Raw genomic sequence first — 21080 nt, 5'->3', positions numbered from 1 at the left:
GAACTTTCCATGGTCTTAGGTGAGACTGTAGGAGCGCAGATAGTTTAAAGCTCTACCAAAGCACTGTTAAGTCAGCTAAGACAAAATATTTTGCTGAATTAATTAAGACAGTGCCCATAGACCTAAAATCCTGCTACTGCTGCCGTTACAACCCTTGCCCCCCACGACTGAAACGTCTGAGATTTTTTTACCAATACAAGTGCTAGAATTTGATCTCACATCGCACCTTCACACGTTGACCCGTCAGAGCTACGTTATCCAGTTAGTCGTCTCCAGCTGTTTCAGCCAGTATCATCCTCCCAGCTGTCTCATGTGGTCTCTAGTATGAGCACTTCTTGCCCCTTGGACATTTTACCATTTTTGAAACCATCCTTTCTTAATTTATGCTATAATAAACAACTGCCTAACACATGGAGTTGTGCCATCCGATTTTAAAAATGCAACTATACAACCGTTATCGAAGAAACCCAATCTAGACCGCAGTGACCAAAAATAACTACAGGCCCATATCAAACTACCCTTTATTTCCATGATCTTGGAAAAAGTCGTTTTCACCCAGGTCTCCTCCTATTTAAATTCATTCAATATCTTTGACAAATTTCAATCCTGCTTTCGTGCTCTACATTGCACAGAATCTGCTCTGCTTAATTTCTTTCTGTCGATACCGGTTCCTGCGCCTAGTCCTAGTTCTAGTCCTGCTTGATCTCACCGCGCCATTTGACACAATAGACCTTGTCATTCTTTTAGAACGCCTGGAAAGTAGGTTTGAAGGGCCCAGTAGTAATTATGTTTGGCCCAACTATCTCTGTTGCCAACTTAACCGATGAACTTGGCCCCCTTACTGTAAACCTACATGATGTAGTCAAAAATGGTGGTGTCTTCCTGGACACTTCACTGAATTTTGACAAACAAGTCAGTTGTGCAGTGAAGAGCAGCTTTTACCAGCTTAGAATCCTAGACAAAGTAAAATCGTTTTTATCTAGCCGGGACTTGGAAATAGTTATTCATGCTTTTATCAACTCTAGGCTTGATTATTGTAATTCTCTGTATTTTGGCTTGCCCTACTCCACCCTCTACAGACTCCAAATGGATCAATGCTAGACTTCTAACTGGCACAAGGAGAAGGCAACACATCACTCCTGTTCTGGATCACCTGCATTGGCTACAAGTGAAATATAGAATCGATTTTAAAATCTGTTTGTTTTTAAAGCCTTGAACAAACTTGCTCCACAATATATTGCAGACCTGCTAACTCCATATTCTGCCCCCAGATTACTCAGGTCATCCTCACAACAGCTTCTCCTCGTCCCTCACTCACGCTGTAAAACTAAAGGGGACCGTGCTTTCTCTGTGTCTGCTCCCAGGCTTCCCATATTAAGGCATGTCCTACGACTGAAAACCTAAAATCTAATTTAAATACCCGTTTTTCTTCTTGCTTTTAGAGATGTCTGAGGCTGCCTGGCTTCTGTCAAGCTACCTCCTGATGCAAGTTGTTTTGTGGTATTGTGTTTGTTATGTACTTTTTTATTTATGAAGCCTGCTGTTGTTTAGCTATGTATCGAGGCATACTTCACCCCATCTGCCCTGGTTGTAAAGCATTTTGGGTCAGCTTATGCTGTTTCAAATATGCTATATAAATAAAGATGACTTGACTATAAGCGGACATAAAATGTAAAATAAAGCAGATATAAAAATTAAACTTCAAACCACAGAGATTCAGTTAGAAGCTACAAACGTACTGACGGTACGTAGTAGACATCCCTGTTTCGGCACACGGACACAATTCTAATGTATGAATTATGTGAGAGTACCAACTGACACACACACAAACACAACCAGCCTATGCATCAGATATGATGTACGTGTTTATTTGCATATCGAGCAGGGAAGTGACATCCTATACCAAGTGGTCGCTCAAGACACATTTGGAGACAACTTCTGCTGCAAGGTGTAAACACACGTACTTAGAGCTGTCCACTTGTGATCGGTTCACTCAGGACAGATGTCAAAACCAGGTCAAAACAGGCCCTCTTTTCACACGCTTTCCCAACTCCCTCACCTATACAGATCAATGCTCTCTCACCCACATCGATCGTTCAGTGGTTGAACTGATCAAGGATGAGATAAACACTATAACAACTCATCGTCTGGGGGACATGCATATCTTTACCGCATTTCATGACAATCCATCCAATGGTTGCTATTTCTATATATTACACTTTTACTGCCATGATTTGTTAACTTTGCGGGAATGCTGGGGGAGAACTCAGTCTTTAGGATACATCATCTTGGGACCATGAATGTCTGTACAAAATTGCATTGCAATCCTTTCAAAAGTTGTTAAAATGTCAACCTGTTATTGGCAGCAGTTGCGAAGTCAGGGAATTACTTTTGGCATTGTCATTAGGTTACATCGTTTGCACCAAATTGTGTGCCAGCTGTACAAGTGTATGTTTAGAAATTTCACGGGATGAGTGAAAACTTTGACCTGCTGGTAGTGCTAGAGGAACATTCAGAGGATCACCAAAGTCATTAGGATTCTTCTTCTGGAGACCATGAATGTATGTACAAGATTTCATAGCATCCCATCCAATCTTTGTCTCTTTGGACTAAAGTGGTGGACCAAACAGTCAATTTACAAGGCTATACCCAGAATCAAGCCATAACTATGGCTTAAAAAAATAAGGAAACAAGATCAAGATTATACAGCAATGCAAGCAGCTCTTTGAGTCTGTACTAATGCTCAACTGTGCTTTGGGCTAAATGATAACATGCTTACAATGAAAATGATAACATGCTGCTGTTTAGCAGGTATAATGTGTACGGTACCATCATCATTTAGCATGTTAATATAATTAGCACTCAACACAGTGCTGAGGCTGATTTCACAAAAACCTGAAATGTCACGGTGGCACTACAGGAAAAGTAAGGGGTTCACCAAATTCATTAAGAAACATCATCTGGGGACCATTACTTTACCATGAACATCACCTTGACAAAATGTCATTTAAATCCAGTCAATAGTAGACCAAAGTGGTGGACTGAGCCTAAAAAGAAAACTAAAGTCAAATAAGGCAGAGAATGGATATAATACCTTGTATTTTGCTTTTGGAGAACCACCTTTTATGTATGCACAGTGCTTCATTTGCCAAAAACTACTAGGAGAAATCAATGACAGAGCCACGATAAATGTGTGTTTGATGTGATTCATATCCAAAACAAGGGTATGAATTTTGATCTGTACATGTGCGTCCCAATGCCCCAGTCCTCTTTCAACACCTCCTGTTACTCAGCAGCCTGTCAGCCACCTGTCTCATCATCACTCACACTGTTTATGCTTTCTAACCGGAGGCTTGGATTGCATACAAACTACTTCAAACCCTCATAACAGTCTGAAAATAAACATATTGGTGTTACATAGCAGAAGGAGCATTAAACATACTCTTCAAAGCAAAGTCTTTCACTACCTACCTGTCCACTACATATTTGTGCCACCACAGTCTCATTATGGCCTGGTCATCAGGACTCGCCCAAACACACAGCTTCATCCCTCATTAAACCTGTGATATCCCACAGTGCTCTTTAAGAAGTGCCAAGTTCACACTGCTTGATATAAACAGTTGGATAATAAAAAAAACTGCTTTTTTAGGAGCTAAGAAAAAAACACCTTGATTTTAATTTGCTGCCCATCGATTTGTGAGGCTGTCCAACTAGGTTCTGAAACACATCACATCACACACATAATTTTCCAGCCTGAAGGACCAGCCAGTGTTTATACATTTGTATACTATCTGCTAGTAGACATTTCATGAATTTTGCACATGAAGTTGAGTTCACTCATCACTAGAGGTACTACTCTGCCTGTGAAAACAATTTTATAATTGTCTCTGGAGGAGTTTTGTCCAGTATGAGAATGTAACGCTTTTATGGTGTCACAGTAATGTCATCGGAGTTATCTCTCGGCCTTCAATTTGAACCACTTTTTTTATATATTCTGTCTCTTGCCAGTCCTCCAAAGTGCAATACTAAATCACTGCATCCCTTTATTTCAGTCCCACAGGTGATTTCTTCATCCCTCATTCCTGCAAAATGACCATGAAATTGAATCAGCACCTCTTTAAAACAGCGTCAGCATAAAAAACATCAAATCAGATATTTTTTTTAAGAACATTTTTGGGGCATTTTAGCTTTCAATAGACTGGACAGCTGTAGACAGGAGGGGGGAGGGGTGAGAGGGGGAAGACATGCAGCAAATGGCCGCAGGTCGGACTCGAACCCTGAGCTGCTGTGTCGAGGACTGAGCCTTTGCATATAATAATAATAATAATAATAATAATAATAAATTTTATTTAAAAGGTCCCATGGCATGAAAATTCACTTTATGAGGTTAATTACAGTTTTTTTCGATTGCTAAACGACAGTGAGCACAACTGGAGTCACATGTGCAAAACGGTAACTACAGTCTGCACAGCAGCAGTTCATGTGGACCAAACTCTAGTTCGTTTCTCATTGCTTGAACACAGTTTTCAAAACTCTACACACTTATCCCATGACTTTAACCACAACGTGCACAACACTGTAGATTTACAGCACTTTGTTCAAATGCTAACACACTGCTGTCACAACTGTTAACCACACATTCAAAACAGAATAGATTTCAGTCTGGTGCCTATCAAACACTGCTGATTGCAATTTTAGTTGAAAGCCTAAGTAGGTGTCTTATTTTAGACTAGTTAGTGAACATATACGGTATTTATACAGAGAAAGCTCAGAAAGTCTTTTTTTTGTATACAAACACCAAATAAGAATGAAACAATTATACACTGTACCGTTTGAGAGAAACAGGTAAAAGAGCAAAGATACCAATATGTCCAGGTAAGATGTCTGAGGTTATATACACAGCTATAAAAAAAAGTGAAAAACACTATATCTTTACAATAGTAAAACTGCATTCTTACTTTTTTTCAGAAAGTAATGGGGTGAAAGCAATAGAAACACCACATTCATTTTTATTTAGAGATGATGCAGACATCCAATGTGATGAAGAAAACTTGCCACATGATGCTGGAGAGGCAGGATTACTCACACTATTCTTTGGTACTGTTATGTACCTTTAGTTTTTTTCCCCCAGTAATTCCATAAATTACTAGAGACAAAATACTTTATTATTGGTATGCTATACAATCTATATTTTTCCTTAAATAAACTATTGAGTAGTGTCAAGTCACTCAAATTGTTCAAACTGTAAAGATGAAAAAGTTTGTAATTTCTGTATTGGTGTTTGACGCTAGTGTTTTTACCCTCAGTGTGTTCTGAGTGACAGTGTGTTATCTCAGTGAGGCTTGTGCATAGTGTTTGGCTGCACTGAGCCTGTTTTGCAGGTGATGTGAACTGTTTAGCTCAGGTGACTCTTGGTAGTGCAGACTGTAGTTTGAGTTTTGCACATGTGACTCCAGTTGTGCCCACTGTCGTTTAGCAATCGGAAAAAACTGTAATATGAGTTCCCCCAGCCTGCCTATGGTCCCCCAGTGGATAGAAATGGCGATATGTGTAAACCGAGCCCTGGGTATCCTGCTCTGCCTTTGAGAAAATGAAAGCTCAGATGGGCCGATCTGGAATCTTCTTCTTATGAGGTCATAAGAAGCAAGGTTAACTCCCCTTTCTCTGCTTTGCCCACCCAGAGAATTTGGCCCACCCATGAGAGAGAGAGACATCATGGCTTTCAAACGAGCAAAATGGTTTGTTGGTCAAGGCCACACCCCCACCCTCCACCTTGCCCCTCTCTCCTCCTCAATAGCTACAGACACAGAAATGGCACATACTAAGGAAAGCTCATTGTGGGACTGGCTCTAGTGGCTGTAATTCTGCACCAAGGCTGAATTTCGGGAAAGAGCACTTCAGATACAGTAGCCCGGAGGACCGAGGCCTATATAAAAGAGACTTCAGATACAGTATTAGGGGACCACTAAGGTCTATATAAAAGAGACTTCAGATACAGTATTAGGGGACCACTAAGGTCTATATAAAAGAGATTTCAGATACATTATTAGGGGACCACTAAGGTCTATATAAAAGCATCCAAAGAGCACCATGTCATGGGACCTTTAAAGTGCCTTTCATGACACCCAGGGTCACTTCACAAACACACAATCGTCAAACATCGTTGAAATTATAGTCATAACAATAAAAATAAAAATAAAAGTCAGTCAGTCCATAAGCCATCTTGAAGAGATGTTTTAAGTCTGTTTTTAAAGTCAGTAATTGAGTCTGGCAGTGAATTCCACAGCTTGGGGGCGGTGTAGCTGAAAGCCCTCTCTCCAAGGGTGCTGAGGTTCACACTAGGGACATACAGTAGTATGGGTTTGCACTCTACCAGGTGAGCTACCCTGTCACCCAGAACCTTAGATTTGAATGTTTCAGCTAGTGTAAACTGCAACAGACACCAGTGCTGTATGGCACACATCAATCACCTGTGCCTATTGTTTTCTATGTAGGCTAAACCCTAACATGGGCTGCATTCAAGCTGAAGCCATCACATGTTTGGCATATGCTACTGTCTTATTTCCCAACACCCACAAATGAAGCAATTTTACAGCATTCGCTAACTCATCAGCCATCAAAAAGCGCCTGAAAATAAACATTTTCTTGTTCTGTGGCTGCATTTTTGATGAACACTGTCAGCGCTAACCTTGGTGAGAAAAGTTTTTCCTGTGACTGCTTCACCATAAAAGCTAATAGAAAAACGTTGGATTGCATACACCCATTGTTTTCAATAGATCTTCTGTGCATGTGAAGCCAATTTGAATACGTTTGAATCAATTTGAATTTAAAAACTACTGAGATGTAAATACATTGAATGGCTATTGCAGAAAAAATGCTGACCATAAATAGTTTGATTTCATAATAATCTTCAGGATTATAGTATCACATAGCTTTAGAAAAGTGCTGGATCAGAGAAAACATTTCTGGAATTAAAATAGAGCATTTGAAATGATCTTATGATTCGAACATGGGAAACTCAAAAGGGCTGGAGTTAAGGGCTGAAGAGGTTAAATAATTATTGGTGTCACAAAGGTATTTAGGTCCCAGTGTCACAACATGCAGCAGTGTGCAGCAGCTACTATCAAAATGTTTGCTGGGCTCTCTCCATCCATTCTGACGTACAAGACCACCTTTGAACGTACACATTGCGTCGCATCAGGCATAGCCGCTAAGGTCCCGTACATATGCACCACCTAATCACGCCCCGCAGGTAGACAGATTGATTACAATGTCTGAGGAAATTCAGGACGTGTTGAGGAGGCGGGGGGTGGAGGATGATCCTGAACCATGCTGAGAAACCGCACACATCCAAGTGACATTCGGGATAAAGGGCTCCGTAATAGCAGCTATACAGTATATCCCCCACACAACCATCACAGATACAGACAGGCCTCCCCACCACCAGCCACCCATATTCTCTCCCCCCACCCCCACGCCCCAGGACAGTGATCCAGATCAGGCTTAGCCATCAGTGGGGGTGGAGGGTGTCTTGGGGGGGGGGGGGAAGCAGCAGTTCATTTATCACCCTGATGCAACTTTAATGAAGTGATAATGCATTAACACATTCGCTGAGGGTGGCACACGGACAAGAAGATGTGATGAGAGGAAGGGATGGCTAATAAGAAGGAGAATTCTTGTTCCCGGAGTAAAGGTGACGGTATACTCATGGACTCCTAAGCATGTCGATGCATACAAATTTGTGTATAGCTGCTGTGGCTTTTTTTTTTTGTACTCTCCATGATGTTGGAGGCACATTAACGCTAAAGAATTTGCTTAAAACAAAAAAACATTCACACAACTAATAGTGGTATTTCATTAATATGCTATTTGCAGACAATATTTAGCACTGGGGAGATGCTGAGGTAAGATATCAAACCGCCCCTTTGCTGTGCAGATTTCATACAATTTTTGTGTTTTATTTTCTCCACATAATTGTGTGGCGAGATGGAGGGGGCGGGGTGTTTCTCTGAAATAAATAAAGAGGCTGACAACACCACTCTGGGAATTTCACAAAGAGAATAGAATTGGGCTTATTGACTATACAAAGACAGTAGAAAAGCACACAAGTTTGATTATACAGGAAACAGGGGGACGTGGTTCCGTTTTAAAGACAACTAGTTAATTATACAATCACTAAAATGAACAGCAGTCCGCAACGTATGGCTGCCTGCTGGGTGAAAAAAAAGAAATCGATAACAAATGAACCATACGTTGCAATAGAAAATCTAATTTCTTCAACAAAATTAAACAAAACAAAATACAACCAAAATACTAAGTTAAACCACAATAAATCGACGTAATATAGTCAAACAAAGAAAAATAATACTGAAAAACAAATGATATCACTAAATGAAAGAAAGACACATAATTATCACAATTTAACACTCTGGCAATTAAAACAGCACTAGCAGGCCAAAAGGGCAGAGCTATCGTCTGTGCCAGCATACAAGGAAATGGACAATCATTTGATTCAAATTAGCCTTGTGTGGCTAAACAGATGCAGGAAAGCAGGTACAGACCAAATGCGCAAGCAGCGCTGAAAGGCGCGTGGGAGATCAATGCTGTGAAGGCGAGCCAGCTAACCGTGCAGATCCACCTGGCCGTGCGATTCCTCTGTCGCGCCGTCGAGCGACTTTAACGTGCCCGCAAAGCATACCGGGAAGGCAGCGCTGCATTTAAAAAAGTGCTGCGCGTCAAAAAGCTGGCCGATGCCCATCTTTATGCAAATTAATCCATTGAACGCGACGGACTATCCAATAGAAGTAGACGAAAATCTTTCAAACTGACCTTTGTCGATCTGAAATGAAGACAGATTCAGCAACTGCATGGCCTATTTCTCACTTAAAATGTTTTCAGAAACACGTTTCCGTGAACTATTTTCGTAAAATACGAGATTATATTCTGAACGAGCCGCCATGATGGTCGTTTTGAAATTCGGGAGTAGCCAGACCCACGTGACACGCTCGTCCAATCAGCTGCCGGGCCAAGGGCATGGAGCATCAACTATGGATGTATTATGTCGCGACACCACGCTACAGTTTTGTCGTCAAAGTGGATCCGCACAGTATGACAAAACAGCAGCGTGGTACCGTTGAGGCAGCTTATAGCCTCAAGCATAAACAAAACAACTTACATTAATTACATAAACTAGGACCAGATAAACAATAAGTAGGCTGCCAAACGGAATACATACAAGCCAGGAAGCCTGTGTCGACACGTCGAATTTTAGCAGCGAAGTTTCTCCCGGCTGCACTGCAGGAGTTGGACCCATGAAAGGGAGACATCTGAGAGCGCACCAGAACCGAGGCAGTCCGAAGTGGATGCGTGGATGCGTGGATGCGTGGCTACGGCGCTTAAAGAATGAGAGGGTGTCAAGAGCCCAACCCCCTATATAGCCTGCGGTAATCTCATGATTGGCCAAAGAGTGTGTCTGATTGAGAGCCGAAAACCAATCAACATGCTACAATCGTATCTAGCAATACAGCCTTAATAGACCAACAACAACAAAAATTCTCCCATGTCTTAGCCATCACTTTAACTATGGATGGATTTAACAAAAAAAAAATCCGTGACTTCTTTGACCCTCTGAAAAAACAGCTGGATAACAACGGCAGTGCATCAGTAGTTGTGACTGAGGATGTGGGTCACTGCCAGCTAATGCCTGGCTACCTGTAAGCTCATCCCGAAAGATGCTAATGCTACAAAGATGCTACGCCAAAAAAAAGTCAGATTTATAAACCGTGTGTATGCACACCTGTAAGCAATGTTCCCTTTATAAATCAGAAATTAAGTGTGCGTACGTGGATCAGCCTCTTATCCCGCCCTGTACACGCCCATTTTTAACCAATAATAGTCAATGCAAAGCACCTCATGAATGCTGATCAGTATGTGAATGACACTGGCAGTTGTTACACCGAATCATGATGACTGGTGGAGAAAAAGCAAAAAAACTTCTCAGATGTTCAGGAATTTCTGCAAATTGAATTATACTTTTGGCCTGACCTTGCACAGTGTAGGGAAACATGATCTATAACTACATGTATTAATAATACGTCCAAAACGGCAGGCATTACGGCACTCAGGTACAGCTTCAATATACCAGACGTATTAACAGAACTATATATTATATGCAAACAAGCCTTAGTGATAAAGTTGAAGATTATACTGTATATAATATTTATATAAAAAAAACACTAAGCTGTCTGAAACAGTCGGTTTCCCCCAGAGTGGCGAGGACCTGTATTTGGACCGGGATGGCACGGTTCCGGAGCATTGCCCTCTCTACTGGACCCAATTCAGTAAATAGATCCAAGAGCTCAGCTTTAGAAAATCTAAATCGGCATATTAGCCAGTCATTGTCCCTGAAGTCTCTTTCTCTCCTGATTCTTCCATTAGCGTAGTACTCCTGCAGGGCCAGCAGTGCCATCATGCAGCATTACGCACGGGTTCACCGCAGTATTTATATGTTTACAACATATTGTGATTGTTAACACCTTGCCAACACATCATCAACTAGTGGTATCCCCAACCCCGAGATACAATTTGAAGATGAAAGAAAGTGTAATAAGTAAACACACTTTTCTTCATGCAGGTTTTGTCACAAACGGTATTAAAGTTTGGACCGATAACGAGAACATAGAGCGTAACGATTGCGCGAGAGCTTAACGGCTGTATTTTCAGACTTTGACATTTGATGATATATGCACAGTATTAAAGACAGATATTTTGTTATTTACACTGTGTTCTGCTGTTATCTAATGCTAGGGTATTTGATGCTATCCTGTATTCCATGCAGTCGAGCCATCCCCTCCTCCTGTACTCCGTAGCGGACAATGTGATGGTGAGACAGCGCCGATTAAACATTAAGAACAAATTTTTATTTAAGATTTGAGTTGGAGGTGTTTATGGAACAATTATCACTCAGTACAAGCGCAAATAACACTGCTGGATTTCATCTTCATTACAACGTGGATGATATTGGGGGTAAAAATGTGCGTGAGGCATCAATACTTGAAAATATTACGAGTAATCTTATTCCCATTTTCTTTCTGCAGTCTGACTTCAGTTCACCACCTCACCATCTGCGTCGCCAATCACTATTTTGTCTCCAAAATGTGAGTACGCATGGGTCAGAGTTTGCGTGGAAGACCGCACATTCTCCCGTCAAGTTTGTTTTATATAAATCACAACCTTTGTGTGGGAAGTGTCGCACGCACATTTTCAGCCCCGTTTTGTGCGTACGCCACGTTTATAAATGAGACCCCAGGACTGATATAATGGACTAATGTCAGCATGTTTAGCAACATTTAGAGATAATGCTAAGAGAAAATATCACTGAAACCTGATAATTCGTAAAGGCAAAGTGGATGAAATAGTGCAATTTGACTGTGAAAACAGAACAAGGTAAAGACAACAGGGACAGGGGAGTGTAACTGTACGTAGTTAACTGGTGGATGAGAACGTATATTTTCAGCATAAATAACAAAAGGCAGAGATTGGTCCTAATGTTAAGAGTTATGGAGGTTTTTATTATTACTCTCTTTCTCTCTATCTTCTATTTCTCTATCTAGGGGCTTTAATTAAAACAAATGCTGTTTTATTCAATGTTATGCTTTTGTATTTGCAGTGCATTTCATTTTTTTCAGCAAAATGTTTTACTTGTATTTGTTTTGTTTCATTTTCTTTGTTTTTTTCTCAAGTGTGTTGGCCTCTCTGGGCCACCATACCTTTGAGATTTAAATAGGGAATGTTCTGTGTTTCATACATACATACACTGCTTCAAAATACTGGTTTATTTTTTTTCTGATAACAGCTGGTTTTCAGCATTTTTAAAATATTTCTTGGCACATCATCCAGATAATTGGAAAATCAGCTTGTGACAGAGTCTCACAGCAATCAAAGAGCTTTGTTTCCTTGTGTTTCCGGAGTGCTGGGTCCAGGTGGAATAACCTGTGGTGCTCCTGATGAGTAATTGCCTCCCACCAGTCTGCAAATGAGTATGAATCTGCCCCTGTGGGGGAGTGTGGGAGACCCCTAAGCTTACCAAACATTGGTTGTGGGTGATCCTGTGGCACCAATGCGAGAAAGATGCCAACCCTGCCTGCCGGAAAGTCCTTCATTGCACATGCATCGGCAGGTAATCAGCATTCCATACGCCTAGTGTATGAAATGTCTCTATCGTAACTATGCTGCATTTTTATAAACTATGATAATCTGGTCATGGGTCACATCTCTTGTCCGCATCTAGGTGCCGTCTCACTCGCCCTTACTCATAGAACTGTAGTTAATGTAAGTCAAACATTACCAGCAGAAACACTGGTACAGGTTTCCCTCTCCTGCTTAACAAAATATACAGCTGTGCAAATAATAAAATGTAGGCTAATGTCGGCAGTGTGGACCGTCGCTGTGTCTCCCTCAGTGTGAGCGAGCGATAGATGCAAACACTGGCACGGCTTAAAGTGTCCATATTATGCTCATTTTCAGGTTCATAATTGCATTTTGACGTTGTAGCAGAATACGTTAACATGGTTTAATTTTCCAGAAAACACCATATTTTTAGTTGTACTGCACATTGCTGCAGCTCCTCTTTTCACCCTGTGTGCTCAGGTCTCTGTTTTCGCGACAGAGTGAGGCATCACACTTCTATCCCATCTTTGTTGGGAGGCACACATGTGCAGTAGCTAGGTAAGGATCACATCAGCTAGCTGTTTGTTTCTACAACTTCAGTTAGTACAAGGCAGGATTAGCCGGGAGACTTCTTCTAAACGAGGGCGCACTTCCAACTTTGCGTGGAGTACCTGCAGAACAGGGACATGGAAGTAGTTCTTTTGTAGATTATGGTGAACTAGTGTGTGTGTTGTAGCAGTGTTTTGCCATTGAGAACGAGCTAGCATGCTAGCACTAGCATGCTACAGTTAGCCGCCTCGTCTCGGCTAGTGACGTAGAAAGCCTTGCAGATTTTGAACAGCTCACCCGGAGACTGAAGGTAGTACGTATTCAGAAACCCGTATCTCACTCAAAACAGCATGGATGTTTGATTTTTTCAAGTTTGAATGATTGTGGAAGCACCAGAGACACAACATAACACCCCAAATTCCAGAAAAAGTGATTTGTTTTTTTTCATAATATGGGCACTTTAATGGAGGACGGATGTACAGTTATGTAACACAACATCAAACTAATTTTATATAAACAGTATTGTCTCATCTCTATCTTGTTTTAAAAAAAATAGTGATATAGCTTAAAAAGTCCATAAATCATGTCTAATAATACACAAAAGTGGCTATTAGTTTTGGAACAGCTGGATTCGGGATAATATTGACCCGTAGATGGGCTTCAAGCTAAAGTTCAGTATTAAAAGCTCGTCTGCAGTGGGTGTCTGAGAGATAAAAGGGACTGGTGGAAATAATGACGTTTCAGAGAACGTCTGCCAGATGACTGAGACAAGTGAGTCTCCATGGTGCTGATCTGTCTTCGCAAACATCTCTGCTTCATCAACCAGAGAGACATGCTGCAAGTAGAAGAAAAGGGATGAAGAGTGTGCAATCAACATGATCTCTCAACCCCCCGCCCCAGCCTTGCCTCTGGTATTCTCTTTAATACCGTCTGTGTCTCTGTCTCTTTTTAGGAGTCAGTGGGGAAGGGAAAAAGGAAGAGGGAGAGAGAGCTATTAGACAAACGTTAGCACTGAAAACAGCCCAGTATCCCAAGGAATAGTGTTCATATTGGACAAATCTACAAAGCACAATGTTTGTCTAATGCCAACATTTAGTGCCAATGCATGAAGTGTCTTTAATCTAGTAAGTGGAGAAAAGGCAGACCACTACATCCTGCAAGGCAAGGTTGATGTGAACGACGGTGTAGTCAAGCTAGCGAGCTAATCTGCTAGCATGTGTGCTGCTGGCACTAAAGTTATGTAATAGGCCACACTAGGATGGGTTTACAATGCCATTGCATTATTATTTAAAGGAATTTTAAATAGATACATTTTATTTGGATTTGATTTATTTTCTTACAGTGATATTGAACTATGCCCAATTCATTATCTAGTGTTTCCTCATCCAGATATTCTGAACAGAGCTGTTAGACATACTGGCAACAGACCAGTGCTGTAGTCTATGTGATACACAGGTATAAGCAGTATACCCACTAAGAAATCTCCATGATTTCCATATACCCAAAAATGTGCAAAACAAAACATATTTTTGTGACAGAACATTCACTTCAGATATTTGTATTCACAAATACGGGGTCGAGTAATGTGACAGCAAACTAAACTAAGACTGCAGAACATGCAGAGAGACTTTTCTCATCTTTCATCGACCTACTGAGTAGAGGGCGTATAGTGTGTGCGTAGTGACCGGGGCCCAAATGCTCCGCATACACTAACACCAGCATCCTCCCTTCACCAAACATTTAAGACAAATATAAGTAGCCTATTTTATTTTGTCCTCATTGCTTTGGGGTCAACTTTTGTGATCCAGGCTTAAGGTCCTGATGTGAAAGCACCCTTACTGCTTTATATTCCATTATATTTTTGATATATTTTTAATGTCATCTGTGTTTTCATTCTCATAGGATTAATAAAGGTATTCCCACCATAAATTGGTACATAAAAGTGCATCAGAATGCAGTAAATTAGTCTTTGACACTCAAAATAACCCTGGGGGAGGACTCCCAGACCAGACAAATAGGCCAACCTTGCCACCCAGTTCATGTCCTCCATGCCTTTCATTTCGGTGAGAAATAGGAAGACTTCCTCACGCAAGTCACACAGGCGGGTGAGGGCCTTGCCCCAGGACAACCAGCGGACGTCAGAGTGCAGGAGTAGCTGGCGAAGGTGTGCGCCCATCTCATTGCAGAGGATGGAGAACAGACGAGCATTCAGGGCGCGGGCTTTAATCAGGTTTACAATTTTGACTGCCTCACCCAGAACCGCACGCAGCTCCTCGGGCATCTTCTTGGCTGCCAAGGCCTGTTGATGGATGATGCAGTGACTCCAAACAGTAGCAGGAGCAACGTCTTGCACAGGTTTCACCAGAACACTGTGGCGACCTGTCATTGCCCTGGCCCCATCGCTACATATACCACAGCATCGCTTCCAATCAATGTTATCCTCAATGACGTCATTCAAGGCCTTGAATAATTATTCTGCCGTGGTGTGAGCTGTCAAAAAATGACAAAACAGAAACTCCTCCTGAACATTGAGCTCTCTGATGTAGCGCACATAAGTCATTAACTGTGCACAGTTAGCCACATCGGTGGACTCGTCTATTTGAATGGAGAAGTAAGGACTCTCACGAATACCGTCCAGCACCTGGTGCTTGGTCTCCAGATGCCTGCGGAGTTTGCTGGGTCTTATGCTATCATTAGCCAGAACCTCTTTACAGACCACACATTGTGGCTTGGGAACATTGGCTGGCCCTGTCCAAGAAAATCCCAACTTTAAGTATACATCGTCATACTTTCTGCTGGGATAAGCCATTTTCTCTCGTGCTGGGTAAAGTTGCTCTTACTGCTAGCTAACTAGATGTTTCCTTTCAAAATAATTTCACACATGCGCTGTCAGGACTGAGAAAGTGATTATCAAATTCCATTTAATATACTATATACATATATATATATATATATATATATATATATATATATATATATATATATATATATATATATATATATATATATATATATGGTGGAAGGTCTGGCAAAGCGAGACTAGGAATGGTATAACTCTAAAATGAATGTCGCTGTCAGAAGCTTTCCAGAGCTGTAAAATCGTTCATCATTGTATTGCATAGCTTAGCATCTGATAGCCTTTGAAAACTCATGGCTATATACTACCCAAACTGGACTGCTATTTAATTCTGCCTTAAGCTACATGCACCCACAGTACTGTTTTCAGTCTAAATGTGCAGTATGTCTTCAGAAACCCTGTCAGTATCTGTAGCTCAGATGGTTGCCACTTCTTCAACAATAAAGCGGGTGAAATGCAAGGGGCCGTGCACTGGATGTCATTTCAAAATGATCAATACTTAGTAAAACAGTGGTATACCCATAGAGTTTACGACAGCTGGGATTATTTTAGCCCCAGGCTAAAGTAAGATTAAAGGAGTGAGAGGGTGTTGTGGTTGAGGGAGCGTCACCAGGGTAAAACACCAGGCCATTATCGTCATGCTTTAATGCAGAGCTTAGTATTCAACACATCAATTTTATTCCGCCATGGCTTGGGATTCATTTGGAATTCAGTTACAGTTGCATATAACAGCAGCGGCAAGATGGGAGGAATGAAAGAGAGAGAGAGAGAGAGCGCAAGAAAAAGAGGGTAAAAAAAAAGAAGCAAAGCAGCGATGGCGATAATGGCTGTCATTTTTTGCCACACACCCAGGGCACATCAGCAGCAGGAGCACATTAGTATAAATAGTCTGTGTTTCTTTTGTATTTTCAACCAGAGCTGCCTCAAGTTCACCTCTTAGGTCAACCCAAGTCCAAGAGATTGAAGAAAGGCTTATGAGGGAACACAAAAGGATAGAGCTCAAATGTGGATGCAATGGACAACAAGCACTGATGTCATGTGCAATGTAGGTAACAATTATTCCCACCTTTCAGCTGGGACCTGAATTCTGACATTGCTATGTAGATCCTAAGAATAGTTTCCTTTTTTTCAGTTAAAAAGGTTTTAAAGTTTTTAGGTTAATTACATAGTACATTTAGATGCAAATAAATATTTTGACTACGAGAAGTTTCCAGATTAAGGTAATAGTTTATTTTAAGTGATTAAGTAATCTTTGTTACTTGTTTTTTAATAGTTGAGTCCAGAAGTGGAAATCAATACAAAGCATCAGTGTTAATCCGATATTTAACTTAAAGGTCCCATGACATGCGGCTTTTTGGATGCTTTGCAAGGTAGAGGGTGAGGGTGTGGCCTTTACAAACTGCCGTGCTTCGCTTGTTTGAAAGCCATGATGTCTCTCTCTCATGGGTGGGCCAAGCAGAGAAAGGGGAGGTAACCTTTGCCCTTATGACGTCATAAGGGGAAGATTCTAGATCGGCCCATCTGAGCTTTAATTTTTTCAGGCAGAGCAGGATACCCAGGGCTCGGTTTACACCTATCGCCATTTCTAGCCACTGGGGGACCGTAGGCAGGCTAGGGGAACTCATATTAATGTTAAAAAACCTCATAAAGTGACATTTTCATGCCATTTAAAATACTTTTTAGTTTTGCAATAGTTTCATGAGGAAGGATATGATTTCAAGGCATTTTTTCAAGGACACACTCAGGGCCCTATTTCAACGATCTTAGCACAGGTGCGTTTAGGGCGTGTACAAATCTACTTTTGCTAGGAAAAAAGGGGATGTGCGCCAGGCGCGTGGTTCAAAAGGGTTGTACTCAAGTGTCTTAATTAATTATAGGTGTTTTTGGCGTAACATGCTATAAACCAATCAGAGTGTCATCTCCCATTCCCTTTAAAAGCCAGCCAAATTTGTACCTTGGCACATTGCAATTATGATGGCGGATTTGCTAAGCAGGAAGGAGAGAAGAAACTGATCTGCATCTGCGTGAAGTGAAAGTGCGCAAGCAGATTATATCATAATACTATTTCACATTGTAATATTTTTATTTTGAATCTTCTGCATGTTTGTGTGCTACTGCGCGTGCCTGTGTGTGTAACAAGCGTAGTGTGCACGAGCCTTGGTGAATTTTGCTAATGCGCTGTTAAAATAACAAAGAAATGCTGCGTTATTGACTTTAGACCAGGAAAATCTATGAGAAAAAAACTGGCCAAAGAAAAACTGCTGTGTGCAAAATCACTTAACCAGGCTGGTAAAGCAAGCACAGAGTATAAAATCAAAGAGGTGAAATAGAGGCCTACCAATAGCAACATGGTGAAACTCAGTGGATCTCATGGGACCAAGCCCAAGCTGTGGCCAAAAATACTCTAGTGGCATAGAAGTATATTGTTGCAGCCTTATGTCCCATGCGGGACAAAGAGGATTATGTAAGTAAGTAAGTCAAAATTGTACCTATATGTATGTATGTATGTATGTATGTATTGCACTTGCAGCAGAATTGCTATTGTCAGCAGAATCTAAAATTTCAATTTCAAAGTTCAAGCAGCAAAGGCAAAAGTATTCTGCTTTATGTCCCTACTGTGGATTAGGCTCCAAAACTATATTTCATTTCTATTATGCAAATCAGGAGTGTTTTTCATTACATTCTCCCTTCCTGGATTTTCAAACTCCACTCCCCCAGTTTCTAAAACTTTGTAGTTTCCAATCTGACATTATTTTGTCTGACTTGGCAAAGCTCCTCCAGAGCCACAGAAGACATTCAAGTCAAAGCATGTAGGTGTGGTTTCCTGCCTAATCTGTTTTTGGTGAAAGCACAGAGTATGCTTATTAGTGTCAGCTGACAGCATGCCTGGTTCTTTTATTATCACATATGATTAGCAGAAGCACTATTCTGCCTCTGTTGACCTTTGTAAAGCCATGAAAGGGGGCCACACTGTGTTCATTAAAATGTCCTTGCAATTCAATAAATTAAGAGCAGTTGATCTTGTATCATCCACAGGGAGGGAACATTTACTTAAAGAGTTTTTTTCTATTCAGAGGACCTTCTTGAAAAGGTTACTGTGCACTTGATAATCAAGCAACCTTTAGCCAGAAGACTACAGGATATACAGTTGGCCAACGTGATATCGTGACTTCGCGTAAACATACACGCCAAGTGGCGTGTTATCAGTACGCATTTTGAGCTATACGCATGTATGTCTACGCTCTATACAGCGGACGGCAGTCTGCAACGTCACAGCGTAAACAAACACGCCACGTGGCACTTTCTAAAGCCACGTGGCGTGTTATCGCGAGGCTACGTGTTATCGCGAGGCTACGGTTGGGTTTAGGAACGTCACACACGGGTTGGGTTTAGGAAAAGAAGAACTGGTTGGGTTCAGGAAAAGAAGAACGTGGTTGGGCTTAGGAAACGTCACACGCGGGTTGGGTTTAGGAAAAGAAGAACCGTGGAAAGGAAACATCACACACGGGACACGATCTCCACTCTCCTGGGTGAAAGGCCTGTGTTTTACAATCCTTCACCCCGACCAACCTCCAGGTGCCCTTTCATACTACTCTCTACGGCGTCAATTCACACGCAATCACAAGGTAATGTAAGTCAATGGATAACACGCCAATAATGGCATACGAATTGGCGCGTCATACATACGCCACTTCATGAGATCAGTCTGAGTTGGCTGACTGTCAAACTGTGTAATGACTGCTGCTATGACAGCTGTATGAGGATGATTAATGTCTCCGTGAATTACTCCATTTGATAGACATTATAGCTGTCAAGTCATACATTTTCCAGTGCATGAATCATTTTGTTTGTCTGTAGAAAGGCTCGACATGAATTGAATTAAAGAACAGCCTGATCCTGATCATCCTGAAGAGGGAGATAAGATAATGGTCACCAAACTCCCAAAGGCCGTTATGTTAAAAAGCAACTGCAGCTGGGTGTGAACTCTTTGTAGGTTAATGTGAGGTTCAGTGAAAGTCAAGGCCAAGTTTCATGTCCATCACAGCTCCTCATTTATTAGTAAAGAGCAGTGGACTGGTGCCGTCAACAGCAGTGAATAATTCATCCACCTGTGCAGCGCTCAGAACTTTCTAAAAGGCTGGCGTTAGCAGTCCCAATGGACTTCAAATGCAGAAACAAGCCTTTGACTTCAATTAAAATGGATCGATAGAATGGAGTGGAGAAAATCTGTAGGCGAGGCCTGTTTCCTCTGATGCTGTTGTCTGTGCGGCATTAAAAATAGAGGAATAAAAAGTTAAATGGGAATATCATGCAATGAAACAGTTATATATATATATATATATATATATTATTTACAGAGGTTTGATTACATTTTTGTACATTCATATCTTTATTTAATTATATTTATTTATATGTATTTTTACTAACCTTTCTTAACTCCCCTATCTAATCCCCATTATTCCTTATTTGTTTTGCAGAAAAAGGAAATTAAAGGTCCCATGGCATGAAAATTTCAATTTATGAGGTTTTTTAACAATAATATGAGTTCCACCAGCCTGCCTATGGTCCCCCAGTGGCTAGAAATGGCGATATGTGTAAACCGAGCTCTGGGTATCCTGCTCTGCCTTTGAGAAAATTAAAGCTCAGATGGGCCGATCTGTAATCTTGCTCCTTATGAGGTCATAAGCAAGGTTACCTCCCCTTTCTCTGCTTTGCCCGCCCAGAGAATTTGGCCCAACCATGAGAGAGAGATATCATGGCTTTCAAACGAGCAAAGTGGCAGTTGGTCAAGGCCACACCCCCACCTTCCACCTTGCCCCCCTTCTCTCCTCCTCATTAGCTACAGACACACAGATGGCACATCCTAAGGAAAGCTCATTGTGGGACTGGCTCGAGTGGCTGTAATTCTGCACCAAGGCGGAATTTGAAAGAGACTTCAGATACAGTATTAGGGGACCACTAAGGCCTATATAAAAGAGACTTCAGATACAGTATTAGGGGACCACTAAGGCCTATATAAAAGAGACTTCAGATACAGTATGAGGTGACCACTAAGGTCTATATAAAAGAGACTTCAGATACAGTATGAGGGGACCACTAAGGCCTATATAAAAGAGACTTCAGATACAGTATTAGGGGACCACTAAGGTCTATATAAAAGAGACTTCAGATACAGTATTAGGGGACCACTAAGGTCTATATAAAAACGTAGAAGCAATAAATTCACATTTAATTCAATGGGAAAGTCTCTTACCTGTTTGAGAGATTCTAGAGAATTTAAAAGGCTGGTAATGTGTATTTTGTTATTGTCAACAAATCCCATGAATAGTCCAAAACCCACAATGTGTTGGTCCATCTCTCAATACTTCCTGACTCCCCTACCCTGTCTGTGGTACTCAGCTCCAAGCCCATTGGTTCCTACTGAAGAGGTAAAGCTGTAAAAGCAGCTCATAAATATGTAGTTGGATTTGTATTAAAGACTTCCTAAAACAGATGGTCACTGTCG

Source organism: Perca fluviatilis, chromosome 7, assembly GCF_010015445.1.
Source record: "Perca fluviatilis chromosome 7, GENO_Pfluv_1.0, whole genome shotgun sequence".
In the NCBI taxonomy this organism is placed as follows: domain Eukaryota; kingdom Metazoa; phylum Chordata; class Actinopteri; order Perciformes; family Percidae; genus Perca; species Perca fluviatilis.
This window is presented reverse-complemented; position numbering follows the sequence as displayed.